Here is a 21,249-nt window from a genome sequence, read left to right as displayed (position 1 = left end):
CTCTAAGTGGCTGGTGTGGTCGCCGAAGCGTCGGCCGGCGGTGACGGCGTACGGACAGCGTTCGCCGTCAGCGCTAGCGGTCCGAGCCGATGGCCGGCGGTGAGGTTCCCGGCGTGGTCTCGGCTGGACGCGTGAAGAAGTTCTTGGTGAAAGCATCAGAAGTTGTCTTGGTGAAAGAACAGTGAAGAAGGGGACGATTCTGGGCAGAGAGTCACGCAAGAGGGGAAGAAAAGTCAAAGAGAATAAATAAAAAAAGAAAAGAAAAAGAAAACGAAACAAAAAAGGGAAAAGAAAAGAGAGATAAAAAGAAAAAAAATCAGAAAAGAAAAAGAAAAACGGATCCTGGGCGGGTCAGAGAGGGTCGGGTCAGGTGTTGGGCGGATCGGGTCAGGGGACCCGGTCCGGAGTTCTTATTTTATTAATAAAAATATTAAAATATTAAAAATTCCAAAAAATTTCAAAAAATTCGAAAATGTTTAAAAATCCAAAAATTGTTAAAAAGTTTGAAAGAAAAAAAAACATTTGGAAAACATTAAAAAATTCAGAGAATTAAAAAAAAACTAAAAAATTCAGAAAAATTCCAAAAAAAAAAAAATTCCGGAAAATCAAAAAACATTATTTGGGATTTGGGATTTGGAATTGGTTTTTCTTGCCCTTCTGTGTGATTGGTATCTTGTTTTGATTGCACGTTGCTTGATTCACACACTTTGAAATGCTCGTTTAATTTAACTCGCATGTGGTTGATTATACATGTTAGGTTCATGTATTGATTGTTGCTTCCTTAGCTTGGTTAGGGATGGAATTTTGAGATTCCCAATTAGTGTGAACATGTTAGGCAATGATTGAACAAGGTTAGGTTAAATAAGTATAGCTGCTTGTATGGTTCCACCTTCAAAAAATATATCATGGGATGGCTTAGTTATCATGGGATGGCTTAGTTACTAAGGAAAGGACTCGTGCGTGTGCATTGGGCGCACATTACATATACTCGATTTCACACGGGAAAAGTGCCGAATAAGTCAAACCTTTGCAGAGTCGCCAAATTAATATAAACCTATATTTTAGTGCCAATTGAGTCCTAAACCTTTTGATATAGTGCCAATTCAGTCCTTTTGGCCGGATTTTGCCTGACGTGGACGTGTACGGCCGGCTACGGGCGACCGATCACCGGAGCTGACGTGGACAAAATTTAATAATATTTTAATATTTTTTTGAATTTTTTTTTCTTTTTTTTCTTCTTTTTTTTCTTCTCCCTCTTCCTCCAGGTCCGATTGCCGCTCCGGCAAGCAAAACGTTTTGCTTTATAATAATTTGATTGATAGTCTCTGTGATTCAAACAAATCGGAGGAAGCCAATGAACTTATGCAGTAAATGGAATTTTTCTGTAAGTGTATATATGGATGTCTAGAGGATGTATCTAGGAGCTCCAAACTGTGTGAAAGAGATGAGTCTTCACGGACACGGACCGTGGATAAAACATTCTGCTCAGCTCGTTAAACGGTTATGGCATCATGGGAGAGTGCTTGAGGCTTTGCGAATTCCTCAACAACATGGTTATGGAAGGTTTCCTTCCCTGATATAGTCGCATATTCTGCAGCTCTCGATGGTTTGATCAAGATCCGAGAAGTGGATCGAGCGGTGGACCTATCTCGTGGTTATAATGCTCGGGGATGCCGGCCTGATGTGGTTGCCTATAATATCTTGATAAATGGGCTCTGCAAGGCCGGAAGGGTTTCGGAAGCTCATGATATGCTGAATGAGATGGCGAGGAACGGGCTTGTTCGGTCGGTGGTAACCTACAACCTGCTAATTGATGGCTGGTGCAAAAATAATGCCGAGCAATATTCTGTCTATCCAGTCCAGAATGTATGCTGTAGAAATGAAGCCCGATGTGATTTCCTTATACATCTCTCACAAATGGATTATGTAATGCCAGAAAACCGAATGATGCTCTCGTGCTGTGGAATGATATGCTGTCAAAAGGGTGTGCACCCAACAAAATTACATATATGGCCCTAATACATGGTCTATGCAAGCGTGGCAGGCAGGCTAATGAAGCCCTAGAATATCTAACGCAGATGTAAGAAAAGGAAATGAAGCCAGACACGTTTGTCTAGGTATCGGCAGCATCGGAGACGCTATAAAACCTTGTGAAAGGAAAGTTTCCATGTTCACAAGATAGGAACTATCCAATCTTGAAAGATGCGATCAACCAAATGTCCCAAGATGCCAGTACCTCTTCAAGCATTAGAGATCTAGTAGAGGCAGGAAGCATTCCGCCAAGTATTCTTTTGGACAGTGGAATAGAGAGTGAATCGAACTTGGGCGTTTTGGTTCCTCCAAGTTAACTCTGCATCCGGTGTTAAGATACCTAGCATCTGTGAATCCAGTGCTTTCCTAATTGTCTCCATACCCCATTGGAAAATGATCTATGCTCCGAATGCATGAGCAAATCCAATCTGACTCTCTCAGCAGCAGATGGCCTCCGTTCTTGCTCAAACTACATCCATAACATTTCCGAGTGTTCATAGCTCATTTACAGTCGCAATGTTTCTGACTTTGCATCATCACTCACTCTCCTTTATTATCTATTCAGAGTAAGTCCATGAATTTCGCAGTCAGAATACTCCAGCGAGATAAAAAGTCCGACAATTAGAACTTGTACCCTTAGTACTGAATAACAAGAGATCCTAGTTAATTTGCATGACAAGGTGCGTGTTTTTTTTCAGCCATTACATTAAAACAGAGAGCTGAATGGAGCACATTGAACGGCCACAAAAAACCGGTCAGGGAAGGTAGAACAGCAAGCTTATATAGGTAAAAAGTACAAGAAGGAGAAGAAAACCGAGCGGCAGTTCTCATAGGGCTTTGCTCGTGTCCATCAATTCAAATGCTTAGCATGGCTAGACCGGGGCTAATGCTTTACAAGCCCAGAATGCACAAAATAGTCCACAATCTCAAGAAAGAACTACACAAGGTTACTCCACAAAAAGCCAAGCTAAGTATTCCCAACAAAAAAAATGACGAAACCACCGAGAATGTAACGGTAGCAATAACATAACCAACTTGAGCATCGCCCAGAACAAGGTTCCTCCACAAAAAACCAAGCTAAGTATTCCCAACAAAAGAAAAATTATGAAACCACTGAGAATGTAACAGTAGCAACAACATGACCAACTTGAGCATCACCCATAACAATGTTCCTCCCGTTGTGGATGGAGGCATTCGGAGTCAGTTTCATCTCCTTCCTTTCGTCTACTGAATAGCCATATGCAATTCATAATCCCAAGCTACCAGCCAAAGCAGGACAATGCAAAATGTGCGACAAGCATAAGAGCAGAGCCGAAATCATCACATATGTCCTTGTCCAATAATAGCAGAAATCATTGAGAACGGAGGCGAGGCCGAAAGGTTGATTTGACCATGTCAACAAATAAGGGTAACTGTAAAATTGTGAACAATAAGAGAACGAATCCACCCATCAAAATAACCGAGATGTCAATCCACTCGAATTCTCTCCTCAGCAGGAGAACAAAAGCAGAGCCGAACGCCCCCAGTGTCCCGGCTAAAGATAAGAATAGACAAGTGAGGCCCAAGATTAACTTTCTTGGCAGTGAGTAGAGGAAATCGTCAATGGCATACCGTGAGGTGAGGATTGCCATGAACATCACAGTGGAGCAGAAAGAGAAGAAGAGAGCGAGACCGTATGAAATTGCGAATACTCTGAATAAGCTCTTCTTTATAAACATCGCCTCCCCTGTACTGCCGTTGTTGCCTCCAGGTAATGTGAAGGCCCCAGCGAAAGTTACTGTTATGATGAGTGTAGCGAGGATGATACAAGACGAAGACGTGTGTTTCATCCACTCCTTCGCCTCTTTGATAGGATCTTTGAATGATATGCAGTGGTTTAAGGTTTGTTTAGCTAATTTCTTTTGCACTCTTTAATTTACATCTACATTTGCTGGGGCAGCTTTCCTTCCGTAGAAGGAACTGCAGTTGTTTAAGTCTGTTTACCTTATTTCTTTTGTGCTCTTTAATTTGCATCTACATTGATAGACGTCCTTTTAATTTCTCTGAAGATGATAGAAGATATGGACTCCCCCTTACCCAGTACAGATAGAAAATTAAACCGGGATGAGTTTTTGGAAAAACATCAAGACATTTTCAAAGAGGCGAAGGAGTGGATGAAACACACGTCTTCGTCTTGTATCATCCTCGCCACACTCATCATAACAGTAACTTTCGCTGGGGCCTTCACATTACCTGGAGGCAACAATGGCAGTACAGGGGAGGCGATCTTTATAAAGAAGAGCTTATTCAGAGTCTTCGCAATTTCAGACGGTCTCGCTCTTTTCTTCTCATTCTGCTCCACTGTGAGGTTCATGGCAATCCTCACCTCATGGTATGCCATGGACGATTTCCACCACTCACTGCCAAGAAAGTTAATCTTGGGCCTCACTTGTCTATTCTTATCTTTAGCTAGGATACTGGGGGCGTTCGGCTCTACTTTTATTCTCCTGCTGAGGAGAGAATTCGAGTGGATTGACATCCCGATTATTTTGATGGGTGGATTCGTTCTCTTATTGTTCACAATTTTACAGTTACCCTTATTTGTTGACATGGTCAAATCAACCTTTTGGCCTTCCCTCTGTTCTCAGTGATTTCTGCTATTATTGGACAAGGACATATGTGATGATTTCGGCTCCGCTCTTACGCTTGTCGCACATTTTGAATTGTCCTGCTTTGGCTGGTAGCTTGGGATTATGAATTGCACATGGCTATTCAGTAGACGAAAGGAAGGAGATGAAACTGACTCCGAATGCCTCCATCCACAACGGGAGGAACCTTGTTATGGGTGATGCTCAAGTTGGTCATGTTGTTGCTACTGTTATGTTCTCTGTGGTTTCATAAGTTTTCTTTTGTTTGGAATACTTAGCTTGGTTTTTTGTGGAGGAACCTTGTTCTGGCCGATGCTCAAGTTGGTCGTGTTATTGCTACTGTTACATTCTCGGTGGTTTCGTCATTTTTTTTGTTGGGAATACTTAGCTTGGCTTTTTGTGGAGTAACCTTGTGTAGTTCTTTCTTGAGATTGTGGACTATTTTGTGGGTTCTGGGCTTGTAAAGCATTAATCCTGGTCTAGCCATGCTATGCATTTGAATGTTTTGCGTCAACATTTATATGCTCTGAAATTTAAAATGTTCCAGATTAAAAAAAATCGAAATGCGTGAAACACAAGATATATGATAAACAAAAATTATAAGTTGAAAGTGACACACCTTCAGTGGGATTGTGACCTTCTTGGGTTGCTCTAGCGATTGCCGTGTCGTCTTTTGGAGATATCTCTTCTTGAATCTCTTTGTTACCAAGCAAAGAAATGAACATAAATAACCTTAGAAAAATTAATTATCCTTTGTATGCTTTGGATTATCTATACATGACTATATCTTGCTCGTTCATTGGATAGAATTTTTTGCATTAAAATTAGATGATAAACTATTAACAAAAAATAAATCTCACGATAAACATACCGTAGATCATGAGTTTTTTTCGAGATAAATATTATAGCGTGAATTAGTTTTGTAGGACCTTCTAACTTTCATATCTTGGACAATGTGTTTTTAGTGAGCTCTTATTTCTCGTTGCCATTAATCTTATCCGCACTATCATTCATAAATAAACTATATATAAAATTTGATGTATTTTCACGATTCACATAATAATTACAGCATAACTATACAGAAATGATAATAAATGAATTAACTCAATCATATCGATTTCATCACTCAATACAATTAATTTATAAGTTACAATTGATACAGGATACAAGTTTAAAACAATATTACTATTATACCAATGCATTGCGTGGATCTTTTCTTAATATAAGTTACATCGATTAAACATTATTGATAGAGCTAACGGTTGGGAAAAAGAAATGACTAATTTTTGCACAAAGTTCGTATTATTTTTTCTTGTTTTTGGGGCAAGAACATTCCACCATCCAAGTGTCTTGGACAATGTGTTTATTGGTGAATTTTCTTCTTTAATGTTATCTTTACATTTTATCAAAATAGCGACAATATTTTCTCTTTATCAGTTATTTCTTGCTCACAACAACATTACATGACTTCTTGTCTTCAAAGGAATAATCTTATGTAGCCCCTTTACTCAACATACATTTTTTCATGAGCGAGTTTGTTTACTCTTCTTTGGAGGTAAAAAGGTATTCTTTTTTTGGCTTTCTAAATTAATAATAAACTTATCCTTCAGATTTAAAAATTATGAAAAAGATTATATTTAAATGCACGTGTCCGCATTTATTTGTTGTGGAATTGAAAATGTTTCGGAGTAAAAAAAGTAGAAATGCATGAAACCCAAGATTTTTGAAAAACGAAAATTAAAAGATGAAATCGACATACCGTTAATAGAACTTGTACTTGATACGGGAGATGGAGACGTCCTTGGTGTGTAATATGAACTCATCTCTATTGAATCCCTTTGTCATCAAAAAGAGAAATGAACATAAATAACCTTAAGAAAATCAATTATACATTGTATGCTTTAAAACATCTATTCATGACTATTATCAGGCTCATTCATTGAGTCATATTAAATTTGGAGGTAATGCCCAAAGGCGGGCCAACGGCTCTCAACTAGGCGTGGGCCCTCTCAAGCTCCGATGCTGGATTTCATATTAAGTTTGGAATAATCCTAAGAGATTCTATGTGAAACGGGAGTCGCCACTAGCCTCTTTGGGGTCAGCTAGAAACCAAGTGAGCGTGTCTCACTTCCTACACGACCCGTGATATGGAGTCGGGGACTTGATTACATTAGTTGCCTCGGTACCCAAACTTGATTGAATTGTTAATTAAGGTGATCATGCAACTTTAATCAATCATGAGCATAAAGGTCTTTCAAAGTCGCTAATTGTTCATGCAATTGTTTTTGTATGGTCCTAAGGCTATTTTAACCAATCTAGAAAGGAAAAGAGCAAAGCTAAATGAATATCAATTAAATGACACCAAGCTAAATCTAATAGGAAGATCTAACCATCTCATCAAGACTTATGTTCTAACCATTTTAATTAATATTATTATTTAATTTCGAAAATAGGGAATTTCGCTGGCCCGTGTCCACATTTAAAAAAAAAAAATCAACGTAAACCCAAACTAATTAGACCCTCCACACAGCTTGCTCCTCTAGTCATCGCCTTACTCAAGCCTGCCGTGAGCGAACGTCCCCCACGAATCGCAACCACCGCCATTCACCATTGAACAGCACCAAGACCCATGAAAACACAGAAACAGGGCAAGGCAGGGACGACTTGATGCAGTCCCTAAAGTAAAGCCCTAATGGCTTGTTCAAATTTTTTTTTGAGAAATTTTTAAAGGTTTTCTCAATTTTTACAAGTTTTTAACTATGCCCAGAATGAAATTAACACTAATATCTAGTGAAATTGAGCCCAAAAAGTGATTTCTGAACATTTCCTAATTTTCTGGATCTTTTGGAATTTTTCTGATTTTTTTTAAATTTTTGAATTTTTTTAAAAAATGTTTTTTAATGTTTTTCAGATTTTTAAATATTTTTTCGATTTTTAAACATTTTTGATTTTTTTGAATTTTTTAATGTTTTTATTAATAAAATAAGAATTTCGGACCGGATCCCCTGACCCGATCCGACCCGGATCTCTGACCCGCCCGGGACCCCCTCTTCTATTTCTTTTCTAATTTTTTTTTATTTCCTTTTGATTTTCCCTCTTTTCTTTTTTCTATTTTTTCTTTCTTTTTCCTCTTCCCCTCTGCGTGCCTTTCTGGTCTCCTCTTCTGGGCATCTTCTTCACCGAGAGCTTCCCCCCACGCCTGCGTTCTTCGACCTTCGCCGGGAGCGCCCCACCGCCGGCCGTCGGCTCGGTCCGCCAGCGTCCGTCCGACCAGCGCCGACGACGGACGCTGGCCTTACGCCGTCACCGCCGGCCAACGTGGCTACCGAACCGTCGACTAACTCCGGCGACGGAAACGACATCGACGAGCAAAAACACGATTTCCCGGCCCTCAAACTCTCGATCCCCAACAACAGACCTTAAGACCGAACAAAAAAACGTAAACACACACGAAATAGGGCTAACGGTTGCGGCCTCAACCGCAGGCATTGCTCCGGCGACACGTTCAACCATGGCCGGCTGAGATTTAGGGCGATTTTTGGCTCAAGAGTGATATGCAAAGATCTAAATAGCCTCATTACACCATAGAAACACTCCAGTTTACAATGAATCACCCAAAAATCAACACGACCAGGTTCGATATTCTAGACCTATACTGTCTCATTGAGGCATTTTATCAAGCATGTGAAGTGCGATTGAAGAATGGAAGCACGGGTCCCATTTTGAGAGAGCTCAGGGCCTAATTTCGACATATAACGCTTAAAAAAACTTATTTGAGCTTGAAAAAAAATGTAAGCCTCCATTGATGGGGCCGGGCGACCACCGAACGGACTCGGTGTGCCCGGCACCCGAGAGGCAGGGGAGAAAACAGAGGAGCAAGACTAACACCCACCTGATTCACGGCTGGCCGGGGCGAGGTACGACGGCTGGAGGCTCGACGGCGACTCGGACGGCCCTCCGGCGAGCGGGCGTGGCTCTCGGCCTCTCTTCTTACCCTCACGATCTCTCTTTTTCCCCCTCCTTCTCCTCTCAAACTCTCTCTGTTCTTCTTTGTTCCAGCACACCCCTCGCTGTTCTTTGCTCAAGCTCCGGCGTTGATGGATGGACGGCTCAGTGCACGGCGGAGAGGGGGAAGAGATTCGCCCGGCCACCTCCTTGCCGATCAAGGGGGGCCGGAACACTCTCCTCGCTAAACCCCTCAATCCACCATTTTTTCTCTCACTGTTTTCTCTCCAATCGCTCTCTCCCGTTTTTCTTCTGTTCAAGCACCCTTCTCTCCCCTTTATCCCCCGACGTCGCTCCTTTTTCTTCGGGACCACTGGCAACACTTCTGACATTCTCGGCGTCGCGCGACCTTTCCCCCTGCAGCGCATTGCGTTCTGCTCCCGTAGCCGCCCCTCCCCTCTGCTTCTTTGCAGAGAAAAGGTGAAGGGGAAAAGGACGTGGACCGGGCCGGGCTAAAGAGGAGAGGGGCTGGACCGGCCCGCCCGCGCGAGAAACTAACTAATTCAAAATCAATGTAGAATCGTGTCTTTTTATATAAAGGTGCTTGTTGTGTATATATGTTTGTATTGTTAATCTCAGTGAAATCAGTACGGCCTTTCCGCAGAATTGGATGTGTGTGTATGAGATCCGAGTGCGGAGTTCTGTTTACTCGCTCGAAATTGAGTATCCCATTTCCAGCGCCGCCATGTCGTTCGCTTCCCGTGGCAATTTCGCCGCCGCCGCCGGCGACTCCGGCCACAAATGGTTCTTCTGCCACCAGTGCAACCAGACAGTCACCATCGTCGTGGCCTGAGTCGGTGCCCTGCTTTCTTGTCCGATCCTCTCTCCTCCCTCCTCCCTCTCCTGTTCCCGAGCTCCTCCGCCGCTCACACCACCGCCGCCGCCGCTGCCGTCGACCTCCAGAACCCCGGCCTCTTCTCGAACCCCTCGTGATCCGAAAATCTGTTCGACCCGTTCGCCTTCTTGATGAACCAACTCCAGGATCTGCAGTCCAGCGAAGCGCAAATTCAGCTCGTGGTCAAGAGTAGTCCCTCGGAAGGCCGCGGGACGCCGCCCGCATCGAAGTCGGCAGTCGACAACCTCCCGACCATCAAAGCAACTGAGGAGCTGCAGAATTCCGAGATGAACCAGTGCGCAGTCTGCCGGTACGATTTTGAGTAGGATATGGGGGTCAAGCATATCTATCATGCGGATTGCCTCCTGCCGTGGCACGACTTGCATAACTCTTGCCCTGTTTGCCGGCACGAATTGCTGACCAAAGATCCTGATTATGAGTACCGGAGAGGCGCGGCCCAGGGGAATGCGCAACGAGGCCGCAGTGGCACCAGCAGTGGAAGAGGGGAGAACAGGACGGTTCGGAGGAGTTTTAGCATAATGTTGCCTTATCCTTTCAGGGGTAACGACCGATCGAACTCGGGTTCTGGTGGTGAGTGATGTGAAATGTGGGAGGCTTCGGGTGAATTGTTCGAGCTAGATCGCACTTGAAAGATTGTTAATGCTCTCTCTCTTCTTCCTATACAGATGCAGTTGGATTTTTTTTCTCTTACTTCCTTGGTGGTTTGTTCATACACTTGCTTATGTACTTCTTTTACTGGGTACAAATCTCTATAATTTTTGCTTCGATTGGTTCTTCTAACCTGAGCAATCTCTTCTTGATGGGTTTTTGTTCATTGATACCGAGTATCTCCTTTTACCGGTTCTATGGGTGACCTCTCTGTTAAGCTCTAAGCTCAAAGATGCTGTTATTTGTTGATATGAAACAACAATGCATATATCTGCTTACTCTGTTTACCTTTTGTTTTTCTTAGTTTATCTTGCCGTCTGACAAAAATTCCTCCGCCACATCAGATACTCTCTCAAGATGCTAGACGAGTTGTTGAAGAGATTGGTAGAGCAGCGGATCCTTGCTATCTGATTGGAGATGGTTAGTATACTGCTTGATATAGGTAAAATGCACATCCATTAGATCATACAAGCAGCTTCGTAAGAAAGTTATTAGCTTGCAAGAGGAGCCAGAAAGAAAAAATCTTGACAAGGTGATAGTTGTCTAATTGAGGGGCTTCTCAGCTTGATTGAAAATGATTTCATGGTTGCATAAAAAAAAAAAGGCTAGGTTGCAAATTCCTATTGCCGGTGATCAGATCATCCTTTAAGTGAGAATTTCACAGAATGGATCATTGATCACATTAAGGGTTGTAGATCCTTCATAAGTTCATAGTTATGGCTGTCCTTCTCGTTGTCCATGATTTTTCGGGTTCCTGCTCGTGCACCATTCTGTTTGGGACTGTCAAGTGGTTTGTTCAATTGTTACGAACTGATTGGCTAGTTAAATCTTACTCCTGGGATCTTTGAAGGTTGACAGTAAAGATTTCGGATCTTTCCAATGAAGTTATTGAAGCAACGATATGTTTGTTTGCTGATCCCGTCAGGGGGTTGGGAGTTGGGATCATGATGTGGTTAGATCTGTCTTGACGTTGTTGAAATATTTCTTTATTTCGGGTAACTACAGGACTGGTGGCTTCCTCAATCCCTCGTTCATTTATAGTCCTTTTTCTTTTCTTTTCTCATTTTATGTGGGGGCCTAACTACTTAATTTCTTAAGAATTGAAGAGACGTGCGTCGAATTGGAAGGACAAAGGCTGAATATTCTTCTGGATATTGGTTTAGTTTCTTTCTGTTGGACAAGCTTATGATGGTAGTTTGGGCATCCTTATCATCACCATCCTTACCATCATGTGAAAATGTCAAAAGTAGTCCACTGCGGTAGTCTCTTTGTTTAAGAATGATATGCATATTTGTTCTTTGGCATGGGACAATTCCTTCACGTGCAAACTGCTAGTTTGTTGCTTGTTCTGAGGCTGAAAAATATCGGTCCCTGGGATGTCTGTTGTGCAAAAGGTGGGTCTATTTAATTTTTGACCTCTTTAGTATCCAATAACAGGCTGGTGAGAGATATCTTTCTTTTGGTGAAAAAATAGCTATATCTCTAAGTTGCTTTTTCTTGCGTCTCTATGCCATTCAATTTTGGGATAGGTCTAGACTTGAATTTACATTACTGTGGGAAAAATATTGCGTCATTCTCTACATCGTGGGAGGAGTAGACTTCATGTTACTCATCTGCTTTGTTGTAAATTGTTCAGCTGTTTGGTAGTTCGCATCCTGTTAGGTGTCGAGCGAAAAGGTGCCATTACAGTTCAGCGTGTTTACAAGCCGTGTTCTCTCATATTAGTCTCTCTGCCTTGGCTTTTCTGCTCTCACTAAACTGTGAGCTGCCATTGGCTTTTGTTTCAAGTGCGATGAATGTTATTACCCAAAGAGAATTGCGGGGGTTGGATCCTTTTCTGTGTTTTGGATGTTGATTTGTCGTGAGGCAACATACCCGGATTGTGTTTAGCAGAAGCAATTGTTTTGCAGTGTTGATTAAATCTGAATTTTCTCGGTCTGAAGGGGTGTTGCATGCTGCATGTCGCACCAGAGTGTGCTCATGGATTCGAGGAACCACCGTTTGGATGTCGATCTGGATGGTCACCTTGTTCCATCAGCTGACTTCATCTGTTGCGAGAAATACGATGGGATGCATGGTCCAAGCCAAAGAGTGTAAAGATAATGATATGCTTGAAGGATCGAGGATCATGAAAATCCTAGGTCAATCCTCTTTCTCGCATCCCTTTTTTCTGTTACTTAAGGCGAAGAGGTGACTTTAGAGCGGGTTGTGATGCTTGCAATTAGGAAGATGATTGTTTCCAAATGAATTGTATAGGGGACTCGACACAACATTCTTAAGTTTATCGATCATGCTGGGGATGGAGCAGTGCCAGATGCATCGGATACAAAATTAGGCATTCGATTCGAATCGTAGTTGCAGACATTTGTATGCTTAGAATGACAAGTAAAATGTTCAAGAGATTTTATATTTGCGCATCGATCAAACCTTCATAGTCGTTCGCCTTTTCATTGCAATTTCCGAAAATGCAGGCAAAAAGGGGGATAGAAGGTAAAAATAAAAAATAAAAAAATAAGGTGAGGAATTACCTTAGACAATTGCTCTTATATGTTTGCACTTTGTCAAAGCATTTATGCCAAGTACCTTCTCACATTTCCCGATTTCAAATGTTCAAACGAGAAAATATCTTATGCATGGATACACCACGCGAGAGTGTTAAGACGGTGTTGACCGACTAATCGCTATTGCTCGCATTTTATGAATTTCAATTTACTTGGAATCGTGTGTATACGCATGGCATTTTGATCGATGGATTACATATAAAGATGAACAATGAACGGGGGTAGAAAAGCTCGAGAGCGAAATGAAAGGGCTTGGGCAAAGGCTTTATACGAGAAAGCTTGGCCCGAGCAAAAATCACCTCTGATTACATCGGATGTCGCACTTGCGGTCGGACAAAGTACCTTCTCCGTTCGAGCATAGTGACACAACCGTCAAGAACTTTGGCTTCACCGCCTCACCGGAGCTAAGAATAGAGTTTAGGACGCCGTTTCGAAGGTGGAAAGAGATGGAAGGAGGTAGCAAGAGAGACGCAGACGAATTCACCTCGAAGTAGCCTTTTTGTTTGACCCCCGAATGTTTTGGGAGGAATTTGCAGGAAATAGCTCCATTTTTGCTGGTTGTTTAGGTGGTGAGGTCTTGATTGATCGATATTTGCGCGTGCTGATGCATCATGGGTTCGCTTGTTTAGCACTGTACTCTGCCCTTCTTACTTCAATAATGCTCGGGACTATGTTGTTTTACTTATACACGGTCTTCGTCAACGGCTTAGGTTTACCTTTGCTCAGGGTGCACTGCACTTGATGATCATGTGTTTGATGGCTGTGTATGGGACTAACATTGAGGTTTTAAAAAACGTCAGCCATTAGTCATCTAGCAAAACTTATCTGGAAACGAAACGCAATTTCATTATGCAAGGTATGGCGTTTATGTTCACCTTTTATATGATTAAAATTGACGGTGTGCTCTAACCGGGATTTTTTCTTCTCTCTCGATTTTACAGTTTCCGAGGACGATGAAATAGACTACTCAGTCAAACCCGAGTTTTATGATCCAGATCTAGACGATAAAGATGAGCTATGGATCAAGAAGAAGCGTAATGGGCGTGCGACCGACGCTGTGCTGAGCTGCCCTGCTTGTTTCACTGCCCTCTGCCTGGAGTGTCCAAGGTTTGGATTGCTATGTCTATACAACTCAAGGAATGTATGATTGTCATCCGAATGGATATGTGGCCTGAAGTATGTGCATGCACGTGCGCTCACTCGAGTAAATCCACACCAAAGTATTTGCACTTACGTAGATATTGTATTTTGGTTTTGGAGGTTCCTTTCCCATTTGCCCCTTCCCTTCCTATCTCTCTAGCTCTTTGGGAATTTTTCCTCCCAAAGGCGCAAGAGAAAGGTGGGGATTTCGTTTGTCCTTACGGGTTTATAATTGTATTCTTCGACAAACAGGTATGTAATGTTATGATGCTTTTAGAGAGTTATGGCAAATATTCGTAGGTCGCATGTTGCATTTTCGGCATCAATCTCAGGAAACTTTTAGGAGTGTCTAAACTTTTATCAGATTCAATTCTTTTATTATAGGGTTTAGAGTGAAAATAAAGGTATCAACTTATGCTGTCTCTCTTCTCCATCGTGAAAAAAAAGTTAAATATTCAACAGTCTCACTTTCGACCAAAAAAATAAAGTCTCACTGGAACGTCTACTCCAAACTATTTTTTTGTTTCCTGAGAAACAGGTAGCTCATATAGAAAGAGTCTTTAGCCTGAAGGCTCATGTGGATTGCCTAGACATGTATGGCAAAGCTTTGGTTGTGTTTAGCTTTCCTCATAATGGTAAAACTCACAGACCGGTATCACTAAATTGCTTTATGCCTGCAACTTGCCTATTTCTTCATCTCTACGACTCTGGGACAAATAAACTAGCAAATTCTCCTGAAGACTGATAGACAGTGTAGCACAATGCAGGAGTAACCTCACATGGGAGATGTTTTTAACCTTTACTTAGTGTTTGGTTTCGAGCCTCTGTAGAGTTGCACTTTCAGTAATCAAATGCTGTTTTGCCACTATCCCTTTTCGGTCAGAAAATTGTCTTATGTAATACTCTTTCATCCAGAGCATCTCATAGAGTCACCATTCATCACTTTTATTTCCCTTTCTGATACTGCTCTTGTTTTAATTGATTGTTTAACGATATAAATTCGAGTATCTGAAATCCTGTTAATGCTTGATGCACGTGGAACGTGACCTTATGTTTTAAGAGTCTTCCATTTTCTCGTACTGATGGTTGAAGCGGGAATGGAATTGAAACAGAACTCACTCTCGTTTTTGTAGGCATGAAAAGTATGTCACCCAATACAGAGCGATCTTCGTCATGAATTGTGACGATATGAAAGAGAAGGTTCACCCGCCAAGCAGTGTGCACCCAAAAAGCCGAAAAAGAGGGTGAGGATCTACTACACCCAACACTCACCCTGCCGGTGGCGAAACCCTGAAGACGTCTGCTGTTCCATTTGCTCTACGGAGGTGGGCATAATGGATGAAGAGGAGATTTATCACTTCTACAACGTGCTTCCCAGCGAGTCTTGAATTGCCTGAGTTCCATCCCATCTTTATGTACTCATCTCATGTCCTGGGAGTTTTGATAGTTCAAGGTCTTTGAGCTTGTTGTAATGTCAAGTTTTTCATTAAAAAATTTCTTTTCTAGGGCATGTACTTTTGTTGGAGCTGTGTACGTCTGTAAGTTGGGGGAGCCTTTGTATTTTAATTGCAATCTAATCTATGAAATTTCATGGGTTCCAATAACGACTGACTCTGAGGTCAAACGCTTAATTCGGATGTGCAAAAAAATCATTCTAAGAGAGAGTAAAAACAAAAGGCAAATTATTTTGCAAAAAGAATATATATATACACACATACATACATACATACATACCCACACATCTAGAGAGAGAAAATGATATCATATCATAACAGCAAGGAGAAGCGTGAAGAGGGAAAGAGATGCCCCTACAGGATCGAACTACAGACCTTCAGTTTACAAGGCCGACGCTCTACCATTGTGCTATAGGGGCCCCTCTAGGACAGCCTCAACAACATCCGCTCCGCCACCTCCCGCCTCTGAGTCCGCCTCCTCGGCGCTCCACGACCTCTCCCTCCGCCCTCAAGGCCACCCCATGCTCGTCCCCGTCACCGCCTCCATCTACGTCCTCAGCACCCTCGATGACACCGACAAGGTCCACCGGCTACTTCATCGAGGTCCCAAATCCGTTGTCCTTGCTGCGGTGATGTTGGTTGGGTTTCGATTAATTTGTGTTTGGTTTTGACTTTGTTCTTGTGTTCTGTGTGTTGATCAGAAAAAGATGGCCGAAGGCAACGATTACTGCGAGCGCAAGATCAATTTGCTCAGGGAGAAGAACACTAGAAGTGCCAAAACTTGTGTACGGCGCTCATTTTAGTGCCAAAAGTTTTGGCCGGATCACTTAAGTGCCAAATCGGAGAAAAAACGATCACTTAAGTGCCAACGGCGAGAAATTCCGGCCAAATTAATACGTGGCTTTTATAATTAAAATTTTAAATCGAGTTCGAATTTTTTTTAAAAAAATCGGTCTACGTGGCATTTCCACGTGTATAATTCGATTTTTTAAATATTTTTTTTGAAATTTTTTCCCTTCTTTTCTTTTTCTTTCTTCTTCTTCTTCTTCTACCTTGGGTCACCGCCGGTGACCGGAGGCCGGCCACCGGCCGCCTGGACTCAGTGACAGCGAGGTCGTCCTCGCCATGGCCGGGCGAGGCTCGACCTCGCCCGGATCCGCGAGGTCGGGCGAGGTCGAGCCTCGCCCGGCCGTGGCGAGGCCGGCCTCACCGTCGCCGGGTTTGGCGACGGCGAGGTCGGCCTCGCCATGGCCGGGCGAGGCTCGACCTCGCCGGATCTCGGGCAAGGTCGAGCCTCGCTCGGCCGTGGCGAGGCTCGACCTCGTCGGATCTCGGCGAGGTCGAGCCTCGCTCGGCCGTGGCGAGGCCGGCCTCGCCGTCGCCAAACCCGGCGACGGCGAGGCCGACCTTGCCGTCGCCAAACCCGGCCGACGGCGAGGCCGGCCTCGCCACGGCCGAGCGAGGCTCGACCTCGCCCGGCCATGGCAAGGCCGACCTCGTCGTCGCCAAACCCGGCCGGCGGCGAGACCGGCCTCGCCACGGCCGAGCGAGGCTCGACCTCACCCGAGATCCGGCGAGGTCGAGCCTCGCCCGGCCGTGGCGAGGCTGACCTCGCCGTCGCCAAACCCGGCGACGGCGAGGCCGACCTCGCCATCGCCAAACCCGGCGACGGCGAGGCCGGCCTCGCCACGGCCGAGCGAGGCTCGACCTCGCCCGGATCCGGCGAGGTTGAGCCTCGCCCGGCCATGGCGAGGCCGACCTTGTCGTCGCCAAACCCGGCGACAGCGAGGCCGGCCTCGCCACGGCCGGGCGAGGCTCGACCTCGCCTAACCTCGCCGGATCCGGGGCGAGGTCGAGCCTCGCCCGGCCATGGCGAGGACAACCTCGCCGTCGCCAAACCCAGCGACGGCGAGGCCGGCCTCACCGTCGCTGAGGCCAGGCGGCCGGCCTCCGGTCACCGGCGGTGACCCAAGGTAGAAGAGAGAAAAAGAAAAAAGAAAAGAAAGAAAAAAAATTCAAAAAAATTATTTAAAAAATCCAAGTGTACATGCTAAACTACGTCGTTTTGATGTGTACATGCTGACTCAACCTCAGGCGAGCCACATCGGCTTCAAAAATTAATAAAAAAAAACCACGTCGGATTTCCGGTCAAACTGATCGGAGTTGGCACTGAAATGAGCGTTTTTCAAAAAATTTGGCACTAAAGTGATCCAAATGAAACTTTTGGCACTAAAGTGAGCGCCGTACACAAGTTTTGGCACTTCTACTGTTGTTCTCCCATTTGCTCAAGTCTAATTTTGATCAGCTCGTCCAGATGCGGATCTCCTGCTTTTGCCATTATTTTTACTTGAAGCATTATGTGCAGTGGATGAGTCATGAATTACGCGTACATATTGTGCAAGTAGGGTGATATGAGCTGCCCTGTGATTGCTCCCTTCTTCTGTGGCATCGTCATTGTTATGTGGTATGCTATGCTGGAATCCTTCTCAAAGGGAACCTAATGTGCTATGCGTATGGTTGTTGGACTTGGAAAATGTGTGTTTTCTTGTGCAACTCGGCTTTGCACTGTCCTTTGCAAGTTATAGAATATTGAACAGAAAGCACCTGGGATTTGTTTCACAGTCGATGATGGGACTTCACCACAGTAAATGTAAAAGTTCGCTCTTTTGCTAAGTACTTTGAAAATGGAGTCACTTGATTCACTAACGACTCCGAATGATCGATGTGGTGAACTTTTCCTCAAAAAATGAAGGGGATCAAAGTAGAGCGCCCTGGCACTTAATTCTCTGAATGGAAAAGGGTTGGATGGAATTTCGCAATTGACATCAATTATGATGGGAAAAAGGGCAAGATGGTTGATATAGTAAAGTAGACGAGCCTGCCCCTTTACCCCATGTGCGTTTACTTAGTTGAGCTGAAAGTTAGAAGAGGAAGCAAAGATCTGGTGCTTAATGATTTGTTTGGGAACATTTGCGCCGGTTATCCACTTGTTAAGAACTTTTCTTTTTGGTTTCAAAAATTGAAATACCATAGAAGATACAATTTGTAAGTTCGAAGGATCCAGAAACAGAGTTTTATAGGCAAAAGTACACTAGAAGTGCCATAACTTGTGTACAGCGATCACTTTGGTGCCATAACTTTTTTTCGGATCACTTTGGTGCCAAATCGGAGGAAAATAGATCACTTTAGTGCCAATTTGGCCGGAAATCCGACGTGGCATTTTTTATTAATTTTTGACGCCCACGTGGCTCGCCGGAGGATGAGTCAGCGTGTACAGTCAGCATTTTTTATTTTAAATAATTTCTTTCCTTTTTCCTTTCTTTTCTCCCCTCGCCGGCCCGGCCACCGGCGAAGCCCGGGAAGGGCTGGGCGAGGGCGGCCTTGCCCATGGCCAGCGAGGGGCGGCCTCGCCAGATCTGGGCGAGGCGACCCTCGCCGGCAACAAGCGAGACCGCCCCTCGCCGGCCCAGGCGAGGGTCACCCTCGCCGGATTTGGCGAGGGCGACCCTCGCCCGCCCAGGCGAGGGCTTCCCTCGTCAGATCCGGCGAGGGCAGCCCTCGCCTATCGCCGGCGAGGATCGCCTCGCCCAGATCTGGCGAGGCCGCCCCTCGCCGGCCATGGGCAAGGCCGCCCTCGCCCAGCCCTTCTCGGGCTTCGCCGGTGGCCGGGCCAGCCACAGGCAACCGGCCGGCGACGGGAGAAAAGAAAAAAAAGAAAAGAAAGGAAAAAGGAAATAAGAGGAAAAAAAAATTATTTAAAATAAAAAATGCTGACTGTACACGCTGAAAAAATTTATTTAAAATAAAAAATGCTGACTGTACACGCTGACTCATCCTCCGGCGAGCCACGTCTGCGTAAAAAATTAATAAAAAAATGCCACGTCAGATTTCCGACCAAATTGGCACTAAAGTGATCTATTTTCCTCCGACTTGGCACCAAAGTGATCCGAAAAAAAGTTATGGCATCAAAGTGATCGCCGTACACAAGTTATGGCACTTCTAGTGTACTTTTGCCGAGTTTTATACAATATAAAATCAAATTACTATGATTGAACAATGAAAGACTAGTCTGACAACAAGGATACATTACAAACATGAAACGGATGGGGCAAATCTTTGTTAATATTAATCACTGCACTTGAAATTCACACAATTATAATAAGTAAGCACTTGAAGTTTGCTACTAACTTATTTTTACTTTGATGGTGCAGTATGTTTTCCCACCGTGAGGAGCGAAAAATACTAGTTGCTTCGAACTAAAATCATTACATTGCTAAAAACAGAGAAAGATTGAAGAAGCAAGATTAAGAACGAAATAGAATATATGTGATATGAGTGAAGACTAGTTTTGTTACCTAGATATTTCTTTTGGTCAGATATTTAGAGAGTTGAGTACTATGAAAAACAATATGTAATATGAATGTGTCGATGCATGAGGACCGCTGATTAGCGTGTGTTGCAATTTATCAGCAACTAGATAGGTGGTTTTTTCTTTCGTTTTGTTTTTCTGGTTTGGGATCTTGATCCTGGCAACTACTTTTGCATACTTTGAGGGGCCCTTTTTGCTTAGATGTTTGCTCATTTCACTTTGTGAGAGAGAACGATAATTAACTCAGAATGGTTGTGTTGCATGTGTTAATGGGAGGGGGGCAAATATCAGCTCTATAACTAAGGTCATCCTCTTTGTACTTTCAAGGGTTTTTTGTCTACATGTACACGTATGTCTATCCTTTTACACATGTAAATGGCTGGCAGGAGCCTCACGTGCCAAAATTGCAAAGGAACAATGATTTATTTAAACAGTGCAAACGATGCGACTATTTGCATTTGCTTGATGGAGATACTTATCAATTGGTTGCAATTTCTCTGCCGAGCATTTTGTTAAGACTGTTTCGTTGCATAAAATGACATCACAGGTGGCATAAAAAAAGAAAAGCATAGCAGATGAAGCTGGGGCAATAAGCTAAAGCAATTATCTCCGACAAATTAGACATGATTGGCATGGAAAACTGCTTCCTAGACAACGTAGCATGCATCTGGCGATGCTTGTCAAGTATGTGTTCGGTCAAAGGTGATTCCCTTTCTGAATCCAGACAACGTGGCATGCATTTGGCGATGCTAGTCAAGTATGTGTTCGATTTATTACATACATATCATTCAGTTGATTCTTTAAATTACACTCATGAAATAACTCAAGTGGCAAATATGATGCCTCGTAACTCCTATTTGGGGGAATAAAGAATCATCATTCGAGTAAATTAAGAATCACAATCCCTAATTATCCAACAGGGTTCTATTCGTATTGGTCTATCGTAAGTGGACATTAACAAACTATGGTTGAAAGTGGCCCCGAGCTCAACAATCCTCCGTCATCACATCAATGTTTGCATGCGAAAGTTGCACGCGTCAACGATCTTAGGTTTGTTAGATCTTTGTTTTGATTAAGCGAAATTAATTATTAACGACTCTGTTTGTTGGTTTCGCAAAAAATCACTAGTTTAAAAAATATTTTCTAATCATGACCGACTCGTGAAGAATGAATCGAAACGGAAAATATTTTCATTATCAATAAATAACGAAAATATTTTGCTTAGACTTATATTCTTAAGAGATATAAATGGCTAAGATAAGTAAAATCCTTTTTAGATCGTTGATTTTTCACAAAGTGAACGAAACCATATTTATTGGTTATCTGGTAGAAAAACCAACCCACTCAAATCCATGGGTCTAGAAATATAAAGCGTGAGCACTACAACAAAGTTTACATTTCGAGTCAAAAGTATTTGACTCTTGAAGTCATCATTTTTACCCCTATAAAGAAATTCGGAGGCAAATAAAGTTTATTTTCTCAGGTGTTGCCACCTCTACGGTTAAGAGATAAATTCGAGAAAAAATAAGTATTTGCGTTGGGTATATGTAATCAAAGT

The 21,249-nt window shown here is 43.3% G+C and overlaps 2 pseudogenes; both read left to right on the top strand.

Annotated features, from left to right (window-relative positions):
* The first annotated feature begins 9,183 nt into the window (after positions 1 to 9,183).
* On the top strand, positions 9,184 to 11,906 carry LOC115673423 (E3 ubiquitin-protein ligase RING1-like; annotated as a pseudogene).
* A 3,471-nt stretch (positions 11,907 to 15,377) lies between these two features.
* On the top strand, positions 15,378 to 20,289 carry LOC115673609 (prefoldin subunit 5-like; annotated as a pseudogene).
* The last annotated feature ends 960 nt before the right edge of the window (positions 20,290 to 21,249 follow it).

This window comes from Syzygium oleosum, unplaced genomic scaffold, assembly GCF_021117445.2.
Source record: "Syzygium oleosum isolate NSW1041296 unplaced genomic scaffold, Sole_v2.1 Sole_v2.09, whole genome shotgun sequence".
Taxonomy (NCBI): Eukaryota; Viridiplantae; Streptophyta; class Magnoliopsida; order Myrtales; family Myrtaceae; genus Syzygium; species Syzygium oleosum.
The sequence above is the reverse complement of the archived record's forward strand: the minus strand, read 5'-3'. Positions and strand labels throughout refer to the sequence as shown.